The sequence below is a fragment of the Stegodyphus dumicola genome, chromosome 8 (genome assembly GCF_044657685.1).
Source record: "Stegodyphus dumicola isolate Sdum_Otavi_A_Nest chromosome 8, ASM4465768v1".
Classification (NCBI taxonomy): Eukaryota; Metazoa; Arthropoda; class Arachnida; order Araneae; family Eresidae; genus Stegodyphus; species Stegodyphus dumicola.
In genome coordinates this window covers 165,283,197-165,295,786 of record NC_140775.1, presented here as the reverse complement: position 1 = coordinate 165,295,786, position 12,590 = coordinate 165,283,197, and the positions used below count along the sequence as shown (strand labels likewise).

At 33.2% G+C, this 12,590-nt stretch overlaps 1 protein-coding gene across 1 annotated transcript in view; it reads right to left on the bottom strand.

The window, feature by feature from the left end:
• The window catches only part of sNPF (short neuropeptide F precursor), a 219,965-nt gene extending 212,279 nt beyond the window's left edge, over window positions 1–7,686 (bottom strand). The window contains exon 1 of the mRNA XM_085822694.1: window positions 7,567–7,686. The gene's annotated coding sequence lies outside the window, so the exon portion shown is untranslated. The remainder of the gene's footprint in view (window positions 1–7,566) is intronic.
• Between the last annotated feature and the right edge of the window lie 4,904 nt (window positions 7,687–12,590).

Genomic DNA, 12,590 nt, shown 5'->3' with positions numbered 1-12,590 from the left:
AGAAGGCCGATGAGCTTGCAAAGGCATCCGTGATTTTCCTCAGCCATCTTAACTGCCTAACCCTCGTTGATGCCAATGCAGTTGCCAGTCAAAGACTAATCGGTCAAGTTAAAGGAAACTCTATCCCGGAATTGAACTGTGACAGAGCCATATCGACTATCATAACTAGACGTAGGACAAATCACTTAAAAGGGATGAGGATTTCTGCAGGCGGACAGCGTAGTTACTCCAATATTTGTCCTCATTGCCCAGATGACATCCTACTGTCTCGCCATCAAATCTTCAGCTGCCCAGCAATCCAGGCCAGACTGTTTAACATCGGCATTGAAGACCCAGTGGACCTACTTTATACTGATAGAGCTGCCGAGGTTGCAAAAGCTGTCTTTGACAGCTTCGAACCTATATAATTGCACTTTGTCATAGACACGACATCATCATCAGCGATTTTATCGCTCGGTCGCTGCTGGGCTGGAAAACCTTTGAATTTTGATAATTATAAATTACAAAGCAGGTGATGTAAACATAAAAAATATGATCGAAAAGAATACTACTTTTCAATTGCATATTCTCGCATTAAATAGTAATTAATTATTAATAATTAATTAATGGACAATAAAAGTATATTGATTAGATTAGGTAAGGTTATAATCAATATGAAAAAGCATATGAGGGTATGTGCCTAAGGAGAGAGATGTCTTTGTGGAAAAAGTTTCTAAAGGAAACTAGTTCGTATTTATGTTACGCAAAGGGAAAACCAGCTCTGCAACTAGCCCCTTCGCCTGGGTTCGAATCTAAGTCAAATTACCAGCATACAGCAGTTTTAATCACTCGGCCAATGGTAGGGTAATACAATTTGTTGAATTTTTAGATCTCTGATTGTGTGTAATTAACTGTAATTAAGGTGATAATTCGCTAGTAATTTATACACAAATCGAACTTAAATACTGTTAGGTAAAGATACTTTTAAAAATAATTAAAACAAAAGAATTCTGAAGTATACACAGCTAATTATCTGTCTCAAGAAAAGATATTTCGATATTTAATTACTTAATGGACAATTATATATAAAAGGTGGAATTTTAAAATTAAGAAATATCAGGAAGCTTGAAATCAGATCTTAAATCATAATTAGTTTAGAATATTCGCGGAAGCTTAAAAAATTATCACCCTACGTTTTTGGGTTTGTTGGAGAATTGTCAGTAAGGAGAAATTATGGCCGGTTTTGGCCAGGGATTTGAGTAAAAATATTTATGCGCGTATTGCACTTTATGATTTGAAAGGTGTCCAGACACAAGTTCGGTCTGTACATACATAAGACTACTTTGCTTTTATAAAATTAAATTTAACTTTCAAAAGAATTTTTGTTTTTCAATATTGAAAGGATTTAAAAAATCTGATAATTGTTTTAGAGCCATATCAGAAATAGATCTCTGTAAAATTTACTGTTATGTGAAAATGTTACTGTTTGCACTAACACAAGCACTTCGTATTTAGGGCAACAAACATGAGATTTAAGCTGTGCAGTTTTCCTATTTTTTGAGCACATCTTTACTACTAAATTCTTTATGTATATGAAATTTGGTAAACTACTAGTATACGGTACGGCCATGGGGCGAGTTTGAAAATTGTCGCCAAAACCAAAATGACGTATGATGATGATGATGATGATGACTCAAAATGATGTCACTCGTTAACACATATAAAATACATCAGGTGAATATTTGGTTATATTCTAATACATTTGGACCGTCACCAGTTATGTCGACAAGCACAGAAATACTGTGGTGGAGATCGAAACGGGAAGCCAAGAAGACTGACAAAAACGCCAAATCCTTTGTCCAGCCACAATTGAGGTCTGGATCTGGATCGTCAGTCACACATCTGGCGTCTACTTCTTAAGAGTTATTACCAGTAATTATCATGGCCCTTGGGCTCTCATTTTAGTTTTTAAATTAAATCAAAGGCACACTGTCTTGTATACTGCGTCCTGGAGACGAAAAGCTTAGAAAAACACAAGTGACAAGTCAAGAAAATCACTCTTTCCTAACAGTTCAAAATTCTTAAACAGTATGCTGAATTAATATCATTTAAGCAATAATTTGCCGTCGTAAATAATTGAGTAGGTGCGGCTGATATCTTACATACAACGAGCAAGCTACGTGAGCGTTCAATACAGCAGGAGAAACAAGTACATCGTAAAAGTCACAGGACTTAAAGTCAAATTCAGATTGGACCATGCCTTAAGCAGGGCGGTTCTGATGATGAGACACAAAACGAATTAATTCTGTTTATCTTGTAAATTCTAATTTTTTAAATAACTAACTAACACTTTCTTTTGCCCTTTTAAGAATTTTTAAATTGATAAATGAAGTAAAGCAACTGGCTCTTAGACGCAAATAAGCTATTTTTCTGGGAAGCACATATGAGGTCACGCACGATTGAGGTCAAGTGGCATCTCTTTGTTATACAGTTGTTGCAAAAAATAAGATTATTACTATTGTTACTTTCTTTCACATTTAGAATATACTGTACGTTTAAGTTCAACAGTTTATTTACGTGTGCTATTACTTAGCTCTTTCACATCGAAGTCGCCAAAAAGGCCCCACATTTCAGATACCGGCAGGTCGCCCGAACGCCTAAATCTTTTCTACCTGGTGCTTTCTCCCATTACGTTAGCGCATGGCTGATTGCTTTTTGGTGCTGTTAAATAACATGCCAATCTTTCTCTTGAAGCAACTAAAAGTGGTTCTGTTATTTGAATGCACCTTCCTTCTCTTTTGCTTAGCTATTGATGTCCCAAGTTGCGATCCTGTCCTAATGGGAAATTAAACACAGTGGTGAAAGCGTATGAAGATCCCAAGAGAGAAGTTGTCGCTTTACTTACCTACGCTATTATTAGCGCTGTAGCATTCTATTTGGCATGGGGGAGAGAAATCCATTCTTTCAAAAATACTTATCTACGGGTGTTTCAGATGTTTGAATGAAACCGATTTTGGCCTCTACCGATACGAAAGTGTTAAGCTTTGTCCTATTTTGACTTATGTCATACTATGTTTTAATAACAAATTATGATTTAAAAACGTAACAAAAATATTTTTATTCAACATTCCCCATCAGTGCACGATAAATAACGACATTTGCCGGTATAAGCACAAACTCAATTCTACACTGGCCATGGTCCCTTCCCACATTACCTTAAGAGATTCGGCATACGAGCATCAGATTTGTGTGAATGTGGTGCGGTAGGTGATGCAGATCACTTCCTCTTCAACTGCCCACAAACCAATAAACTGCATTTAAAAATGCCAAGCAGTGAATACTGGCCGCAATGGGCAGAGAATACCCGCGGCAACAAGCAGACGAAAACTAAAATAGAGGAGGTAATCAGGCTTTGCTCAGCAAGATACTAAGAAATTCTCCCCCTCTCTTGAGAACTGTATCTTCGCAGCATAATTTTAATAGCAATTCAAAATACTACAACTGAATATCAACACTAGGAAAATAGCTCACCCCGTAGAATAATAACAGGACTGTAAGAGCAAAACTATTGTAATGTAAGCATATTACTATCCAGTTTATATGTACTTGATAAAAATAATATTGTAAAGTAGTTTAAATGATATTGAAAATCCAGTCAATGTGTAAATGAATTACAAGTTTAATTTTGATTATCTTAGTAAAAGTATTGTAAATAGGAATTCATATAATGTCTAAATGTACACATAGCTGTCATGATTTTATGTATCTATCATATGTAACTTGTACAAGACAATGATTGTAATCAACATATCTATGCTTATACACAGGCCTTGTATGCCCATGTAATATTTATATGTATATTTTTACACGGAGGAAATTTTCCCTTCTGCCAGGATGACTACTAACACTGTAAGACTTTTACAACAAAGTCAGGTCAGTGGTTTTCTCAGGCGGCGCTCGGTATAAGTTAGAAATAAAGGTATTTATCAAATATTTCTGACGTACAAAAGCAACTATGTGAATGTAGATATTCACTGGAGAATATCGACGTTCTCCAAATTTCGATCTTTCAAGGATTATGGTTCTACAAATTTCGACCTTTCAAGGATTTCAAAAGATTATGGAAGCTGTTGAAGATCAGATTTTCTCTACGTCATGATTACTTGGAGAGGCTTTGATTTGCAAATGGAATGACGGATTAGAAGACAGACGTAGCTAAATTCAACACAATTTTAATATTGGTTAAGAAATTCTGGAGACACAATATTTGGTTTACATATTAATACTGATATCCACTCGCAGAATATTTTAAAGCTTAGCTCAGATCTTGAGACAATGGACGCTACCCAGGAGGAGGGTCGAACTGGCTCCAACATCACATCACACAGAAGCCAGCAACAATGCCCGTCAGCAACAAATGAGGAAAGCAAAAAGAAAAAAAGATTACGCACCAACAAAGTGCAAGATGTATAGCAAAAATGTTCTTTAATCTGACGAGTATTAAACAGATTAATTTTGAAAAGATGCAGGACAGAATCTGATTCAGAAGAACGAAACATGTATTCGAAACATATTAACCGATTTTTATGAAACTGATTTATTTTCCTCTGATGGAGTTCTAAATTAGGTTTTCAGAAAAAGGAGATTAATTTTTTAATATTTTTATGCTTTTATAATTTTTATATATTTTGTCTCGCATTTTGATTTTTCAGGTTTATTCTACTGATGAATTCTTATATTAATTTTGATTTGTTTAGACACAATGTTAGACCTCTTATCCACAGTTGCAAATATTAATATTTTTGGAGAATTGGCTTCTTTTGATTCCAATTTAATTTTAACTTTAGATGCGATCTGGAATTCAAAAATTGTAATAGTAATAAACTGGTCTATATAAATTAAGTCTACTACACATCTGGGGGCACCAACCCCTGATGAAGATGTGATGAAAAATGTAAAAGCCTGTTTTTTGGTGTTTTAGGATCCCATGTTTTTATTACAAAATTTTTTGTTTAAGTATTTCTCTTTCATTTTTCGTGCAGTAGTTATATTTTGAGTGATGGTTTTTCTTATTCTTTTGCTATTTGATTCACTCAATATGGATAGAATTTAAAAATATTTTACTAGAATTATGCGTCATGCCAAAATAGTTAACAAAATAGTTAATTTTTATTATTAATTCTCTCTCTCTCTTTCTATATATATCCTTTACATGTGTCTGTCAGAAAATCTTACATAAATATCTTTTTTTTTCTTGTGCACTATTAGTCAAGTTAATTTTCGCGGTCTGTGACGATGTGTATTTCTGACGTATTTGTTAACAAGATTAAAAACGACATATTGGCGTACCGAAGAAAAGATATTTTCCCTCCTTCCAGCATGCCTTCGTGATGTAACGGTAGCACACTTGGCACGTATTCGAGAACTCCAGGTTCGAGTCCTGGCGAGGTAATGCTAATTTTTTATGTCTCCTGCTTGAAAATAACCTAATGGCTCTACAACTTAATTTCTATAAATTCAATAAATACATTTAGTTTTACATGCATATAATACACATTTCACAGTTCTTTTGGCATCACAAAAATCTTGTCAGTCATCCTTTAACATGAATGTACATTTCGAATCTTGTCTCTGCTTCTCTTAATGTAAAAATAATAAATATTAAAGCCGTAGTGAAATAATCAATCATGTTAATTTCCAGAATAATTACGTCATCGTTATACTTGACCCATAGGAGGCTATTATGCTTCTTTAACGTCAATTATACTTTCTTAATTGGAGCTTAAATCCTTTTATACGTTAAAATATTAACTTTATGCTGAAATAATCAGAAAATACTTATCTATCTAGGGATATTAGTATTTACACTATAGAGATATTAGGTTATTTCGAAGCAGGAGAGATGAAAAATGGGCAAAGCTCTCTCCTACTATCGAACCACGAACCTCTCGAATACGCGCGGAGCGTGCTGACCACTACACCACAAAGGCATGCTAAAAAGGCGGGAGAAATACCTTATATACTCCCCCTTTTAAAGGGCTATTGGGAATAAGGTCACCCAATCGCCAAATCCTGTGGTGGAGAATCATTATCCACCACCTTCTCTACTTCGGGCGTCACGGTAGAGACACTAGTAGTTTTTCGAATCAGGAAATTGAAGAAATGAGCATTGCCCTCGCCGGGACTCCAACCAAGGACCTTTTGAATACGCGCCGAGTGTGCTGACCACTACACCACGAAGGCATACTGAAAAGGCGGGTGAAATACCTTATGTCACAATTACATTATGCGCAAAAACGCCGATGTTAAATGTTTAGAATCAACTCACGATTATTTACGTTAAAAAGTCAATACCTTATCTGTAAGTTAAAAGGAAAATTTTGATTTAAGGGGACTCATACACCTTAAACCCCTCATGATCTTCGAATATATGACTGTTGCAAGAATTGAGATTTTTTATTTATTTTAAAGCAAATGCTTCCAACGTTTTACAGCTTACTACATGATATAGCTGCTTTGGAAACTAGTAACCAGAAAGTTTGTGTTGCCACAAATATTTTTGTAATTTAATCCTCTTTGTTACAAAATATTTCGCCATGTTTCCACCTTGCGCGCATGATATTTTAAAAATGGCTAATGGTACATACTTGAAATTTGATGGAATTCTTTATATGGGCGCTACTTTCTAACTGAACCAACAATCTAATGAATATTTCAATATTGAAAAATTTTATGGACGAAAACATTAAAAATGTTTTTAATAAAATACATTTTATAAACTTAACTCAAAATAAAATAAAAATTTAACATGAAAATTTTAGAATTTTAGGTTCACAGTCGTTTCCAAATGTTATAAAAGCTATATATTAAATATGGAATTAAATTATGAAACAGAATGTTTTAAACTGTGCGCGCAAGTTGGAAACATGACGAAAAATGTTGTCAAAAAGCGGATTAAATTATAAAAATATTTGTGGCAACACAAACTTTCTGATCGCTATTTCAGAAAGCAGCTATATTATGTAGTCAGCTGCAAAAAGTTGGTAGTAATTGCTTTTAAAATAAATAAGTTATTCCAATTATTGAAACAGTCACCTATTCGAACACCTTATGGGTTTTCAGGTGTATGAGTCCCCTTAAAAGAAGCTAACAATGAAAATCCGCATGACAGTGAGATGACAAATACGTAATTGATTAATATATATTTGACATTCTTTGACAGTAGTTCTAATTTGATTTGAATGTTAATGTTATTTCCACAAATGTCAATTCTCCTGTTTGAGTTTGGACATGAATTTGCAGTCTTAAGAAGGAAAAATCGAGAGAAAAATGTCGTTATTTATAAGTGACAATACATTTAGCGTACATATGCATAAACTATATACTCTTCCTTAGATTTTAAGGTTATGAAGTATATTAAGATACAGCTATTATGTTAAACGAAAATAGTACCTTTGATTCATAATGAAATATGATGTCATTTTAAAAGTTTAGCACGTATTAGTTGCATAGCAATATTTCAAGAAATAAATAACTAAGAAAATATTTAATTATTTTTAGGTAACTAAAGTAATTAATCAAGCTTACCTCGATTTCGGTTTGTAGAGGGTAGTAGAGAATAAATTCGTAGAGTTTGGTCTGTCGTCTGTTGATGTAAAGATCGGTATGAGATCGACTAACATTTAATCTTGGAGTTATATACCTCCTTTTCAGCTCCAGCCAATCGCAAGTTGCGCGCATCTTACGTCATCCGCACCTGCGCATTTGAACTTTTCCAGAGAGTGGGTGTCGCGGATGAACGTCAAGAGTTAGGTTTTTTGCATCTTCGCGAAAAAAGTAATTTTTCTTTTGTCTTTTAAGGGAGGGGGGAACTGGTGCTTTGCGATTGGTCAAGAAATTTGGTGGGTGGTGAAGAACATTCTTCTTATCGGTAAGTATCATTGGACCATCGATTGATTTCTCTTAGAAAAAGATGTCATTTGAAGGTATAGGTAAAAAATTTACGTAGGTAGAGTTCTAAAACTTGATACTCAGAAAATACATGAGTTCCAAGTAAAATAATTCCTTGTAACTAGTGAAATTCTCTCTTGGGCTTTGAGTTTTAAAAGAAAATAGAATGAGAATGTTTTTAAATAAAAAAAGTGGTAATTTTTTTGGAAGGAAACTACTGTGCGGAATTATTATCAGCATTCAATGATATCGGCATCCAGTTATTGCTTATATTAAATCAAATTATTCCAGGAAGTGATAGCAACAGTGGAAACATTTTTGTACTATTTCGAAATCTCTAAATGATCTGAACTAGAGCTGTTACGATAAATAGATATTAAATCTGTGAATTGCATGTGATAAAAATGTTTAACTTAAGTATTAATCTTTAATTTATTACATTTTAACATAATATCTTCTCTCATTCATTACTTGAAGCAAGTACGTTTTTCCATTCAATTTTCATCACAGCTGTTTTATAGGCGTGATAAGTTCTTAATTTCAAATGTATTACAAACGTATTTCATTTATTTATTTTTTTTTTGCCTTGAAATAGATTAAAAAACATTTTGTAAGTTCACATTTTCAATTAAAATGATTAATCGATCAAAAATTAAAAAAATAAAATAACTTTTGAAACTAGGAAAAACTTTAGTTTAGAATATGCACAGAATTCAAATTCAGCATTCTAGGTATTTTGGGGGAAAAATTTACTTATTTTTTTAGAATATATTCTCAAGGAATATTATTAGCAAATCAAGAAACAGACATATATCTCAATTACCCACACTAAATGAATACAACAATTAATTATTCTTCTTAATATGGAAATCTGCCTAGCTTCAAAATTTAAGTGACGTGGTAATCCTACATTTATATTTGTCTTCAAGTTTTATTATACAAATTTTATAAAAGAATTAAAAACAACGATTGTGTGTAACAATATTTAATTAACCTAGCTGTTAATTTGTAGAAAACATGTTTTATAGAAATTTCAGATAAATTAATTCTATTATGAAACACATCAGATATATGATTTGAAAATGCAGCTCTCTAAGAAATAATAATAGGAGAGAAAATTTTAACTGCAATTTAAAATACAACACTATTTCTCTCAAATTTACAATTTTAATATGAAAAGTTTACTGCATTTGCGATTAAATGCAATGAGTAACAAAATGAATCACTTAAAAACTTTGTTATAGTACTCATCTATATTTACAATGCTCATCTTTATTGATGAAAGTAACACCGTTAAACTTTCCGAGGAATATATACGATACAGATTTATAAGATAGTGTATATATATGACAAAAAATGTGCTAAAACTGCATCAAGGTCCTTTTCTGAAATACATATTTTGGAATAATATGGCAGGTGTGCTTGATAAATCTAATTTGAAAAAGGTTAGTCCTTAAATCGTAGTGATGATGAACATTTGTTGATATTATCTGGTAGATATATAGAATTCAAATTCAAGATAAAGGTAAGGTGGCAAGTATTAGGATCAAAACCTTTTATACAAGTCCGAATTCATCATAGTGTTACTAACATTCAACTGTTTATTTAATTTTAACAACCAACAGGTCAAATATTTGTCCCCAAAACTCTAATTTCACCGAATGATATGAACATTCTTGATTATAACTCCAAATGACACTCTCATTTATTAGTTTCACAGCTTTTCTATTAATATATATCTTACATTAACTGTCTTGACTTCAAAATGCATGTCTATGTACTAAATGTGTTATGACAAACACTTTTGAACATATACAGGGTATTTCAAGAAACGTATTACAAACGTTCAGGTGGGAGAGAGCACACCTAGACGATGGAAAGATATGTACTTACTATGCTTAGTGCAGCTGAAACGAAGAAATAAGAACAAAGACAGACGATCGTCATCAAAAAGAGGTGTCAGAAATTCCGTTCGAAACGTATTCTCAACGTGGAATATGGAGGAAAGGTCCGGTGTTTTGGCCAGCCAGATCCACAAACCTCACTTGCATTGATTACGTCTTCTGGTAGTACGTCAAGGCATTGGTGTACGAACCACCTCCTTTAGAAGTTCTGAGAAACTTGTTGCACACAACGTGTCAGCAACTGGGAAAGTCCGAGTTTCTCAGTAGCTGACACGTAGAAACTACAGAGCTTCCAGTCCTGTAGTTTCCAGATCATCAGGTCTTATATCTGCCAGAGATGTAAGGCCTGCATCAGGCCAGGGGTCGTAATTTTGATCACCTCCTTTGATGACGATCCTTATCTATTTTTGTTCTTGTTTCTTGATTTTTGTTGTACGAAGCATAATAAACATGTTTCCTCACACTGTTTATGTTCTTCCTTTCTTGTGTTTTATGTTGTCACTACCGCGCTAGAAAAGCCTTTTCTACGTGAATTGCTACGTGATTTTCCTTCAACTAGGTGTACTCTATCTCTCCTGAAAGTTTGTAACCGATTTGCTGAAACATCCTGTACATACGGCTCGGCCGCTCGGATGGTTTTAAAGATATAAGATTAAATAATCAACTAAGGTTACATAGGGATGATATCTCTATTAAAAACTCCTTTATTATTAGACGTATGAGATTATCATCAACCTAACGTGAATAGGAAGAATGCTCTATTTTAGATGATCAAAGTTTATAACATAAGGTTTAAGGATGGAAGAAAACGTAAGGTATTTTCTGCCTTCATATCGCGTACACGTTTCTTCGGGGCGTAAATGGTAGCACGCCCAGCTAGCAATCGCGAGGTCGGGAATTCAAATCCAGGGGAGCTCATTCATAGTTCATATTTCTTTAATATTCATATTCCTCCTTCCTATAAACACCTAATCGCTCTATAATTTGAAAGCCAAAATTGAAAGCAAATTGTATTTGTCTTTTTCGCAAATGAAAATATTAAATCAAAAGAATACGAGTAAGAAGCAGTGATAAGGTTTTAAATCATAAATACGTGACCTATCATCCGACAAAAATTAAGCATGATATCAAATGGCATTAAGATGATGCAAATAGTCACGGAACATCTGGGAAAAGAAGTCTGGATATTCTGGGATAATTTGTCTCTCACGTATTCCCTATAGAACATATAAAGAGAAGGTATAACTTGTGTCTGTTCTAACTTGACCTAAATTGCGTAAAAAAAAGGAAAGTTCTATATCTTCCGTTCTACTGGACCAATAAGCGAAATTCAAATTGCGTTTTTCATATCTCGGAAGCGTGATTTAGGATATATATAAGGTTTATATATAGCTTTGTTCTAATATAGGTATTTTGACACAAAATCGGACTTTCTTTGAAATAAAATGCCAATTGTTTTCTATATTTCGATTCTATGACTCAAATTATGCCTAAATATTAAATTTTGTAAAATTTGGTGAGAAATTTACGGAGAAATTAAAAAAATTATCTTGGGGTTTTTTTTTTCAGTTTGCGCCAAGAATAATTAACTTGGTGAACTTCTTAATTGATGGCAACCTATTTTCCGTTCCCTTTTCACATTGTGCTTGAGAGGAAAATGTCACATCGTTCCTACTTCCAAATAATTTTAACAAAGTCCGTAAACCACGTTAGATGTTATTATCGCTTTCAACAAATATGCCAAATTTCAAAACGTACCAATAGATAAATTCACGTATATTTTTGAAAATTTTGAATAAAAAACCCTAATCGTTTGGAGGTATACTTAGAAATGCATCTACTTCAAGAAGACAAATGTAAAAATTGTATAGATTATAATTCAAACGTATTCTCAAAAAATTTATAAAAACTATTTAAAAATAAATCATAAAAATGATTTTTTTTTAATGAAACTATATATCGAACTGTGAAAGAAGGAATCAAGTAAGCGTAATAAAAAGGTATATATTAACAAATATATACCAAATTTGACTTAACACTGAGAAGTTAAACTTTTGAGAGCTAATCTTTTAAAAAGTACTCGTGTGAGTTTTACAAAACCTGGCAGTTTGGCATAATTTGAGTCGTAGAATCGAAATATGAAACAAAATTGGTATGTTATTTCAGAAAAAGTCGATTTCGGTCCAAAATACCTATGTTAGATCAAAACTATATATAAATCTAATATGTATCCTAAGTCGCGCTTTCGGGACAATGGGAAACGCAATTTGAATTTCGTCAATCGACCCAGTAAAAAAGGAGATATAGCACAACCTCTTTTTTTTTTAAACGCAGTGTACATAATTTCAAACATCTGACCTTTTCAAGTTATTGTGACAGGAGATGAAACTAGGTGAGGATTCTTCACTTATAAATCCTGAGACAGCTTACGATCCTGAGACAATAAAGGCAATCATTCACTTCAGATGGAGAAGATTGAGCCGGGATGCGAGAATCTTGGTTACGGAAACCTCAGATAAAGATCAGGTATGTGGTTAATTTTGATTAGATAGGTATAATTCACATAGAAATTTTTCTTGAGGGATAGGTGGTGCACATAATATTTTATAAAAATTTTATTGTTAGACTTCTGAAGAGAATTCATCACGTTAAGCGTGAAACTTTCTAGCAAATACCTAGTTTCGTCTGCAAGCGATTACTCCATCAGCCACCAGTATTCTTTTCAGGCAGTTTCTAGCTTGAAAATTTCATCAAATG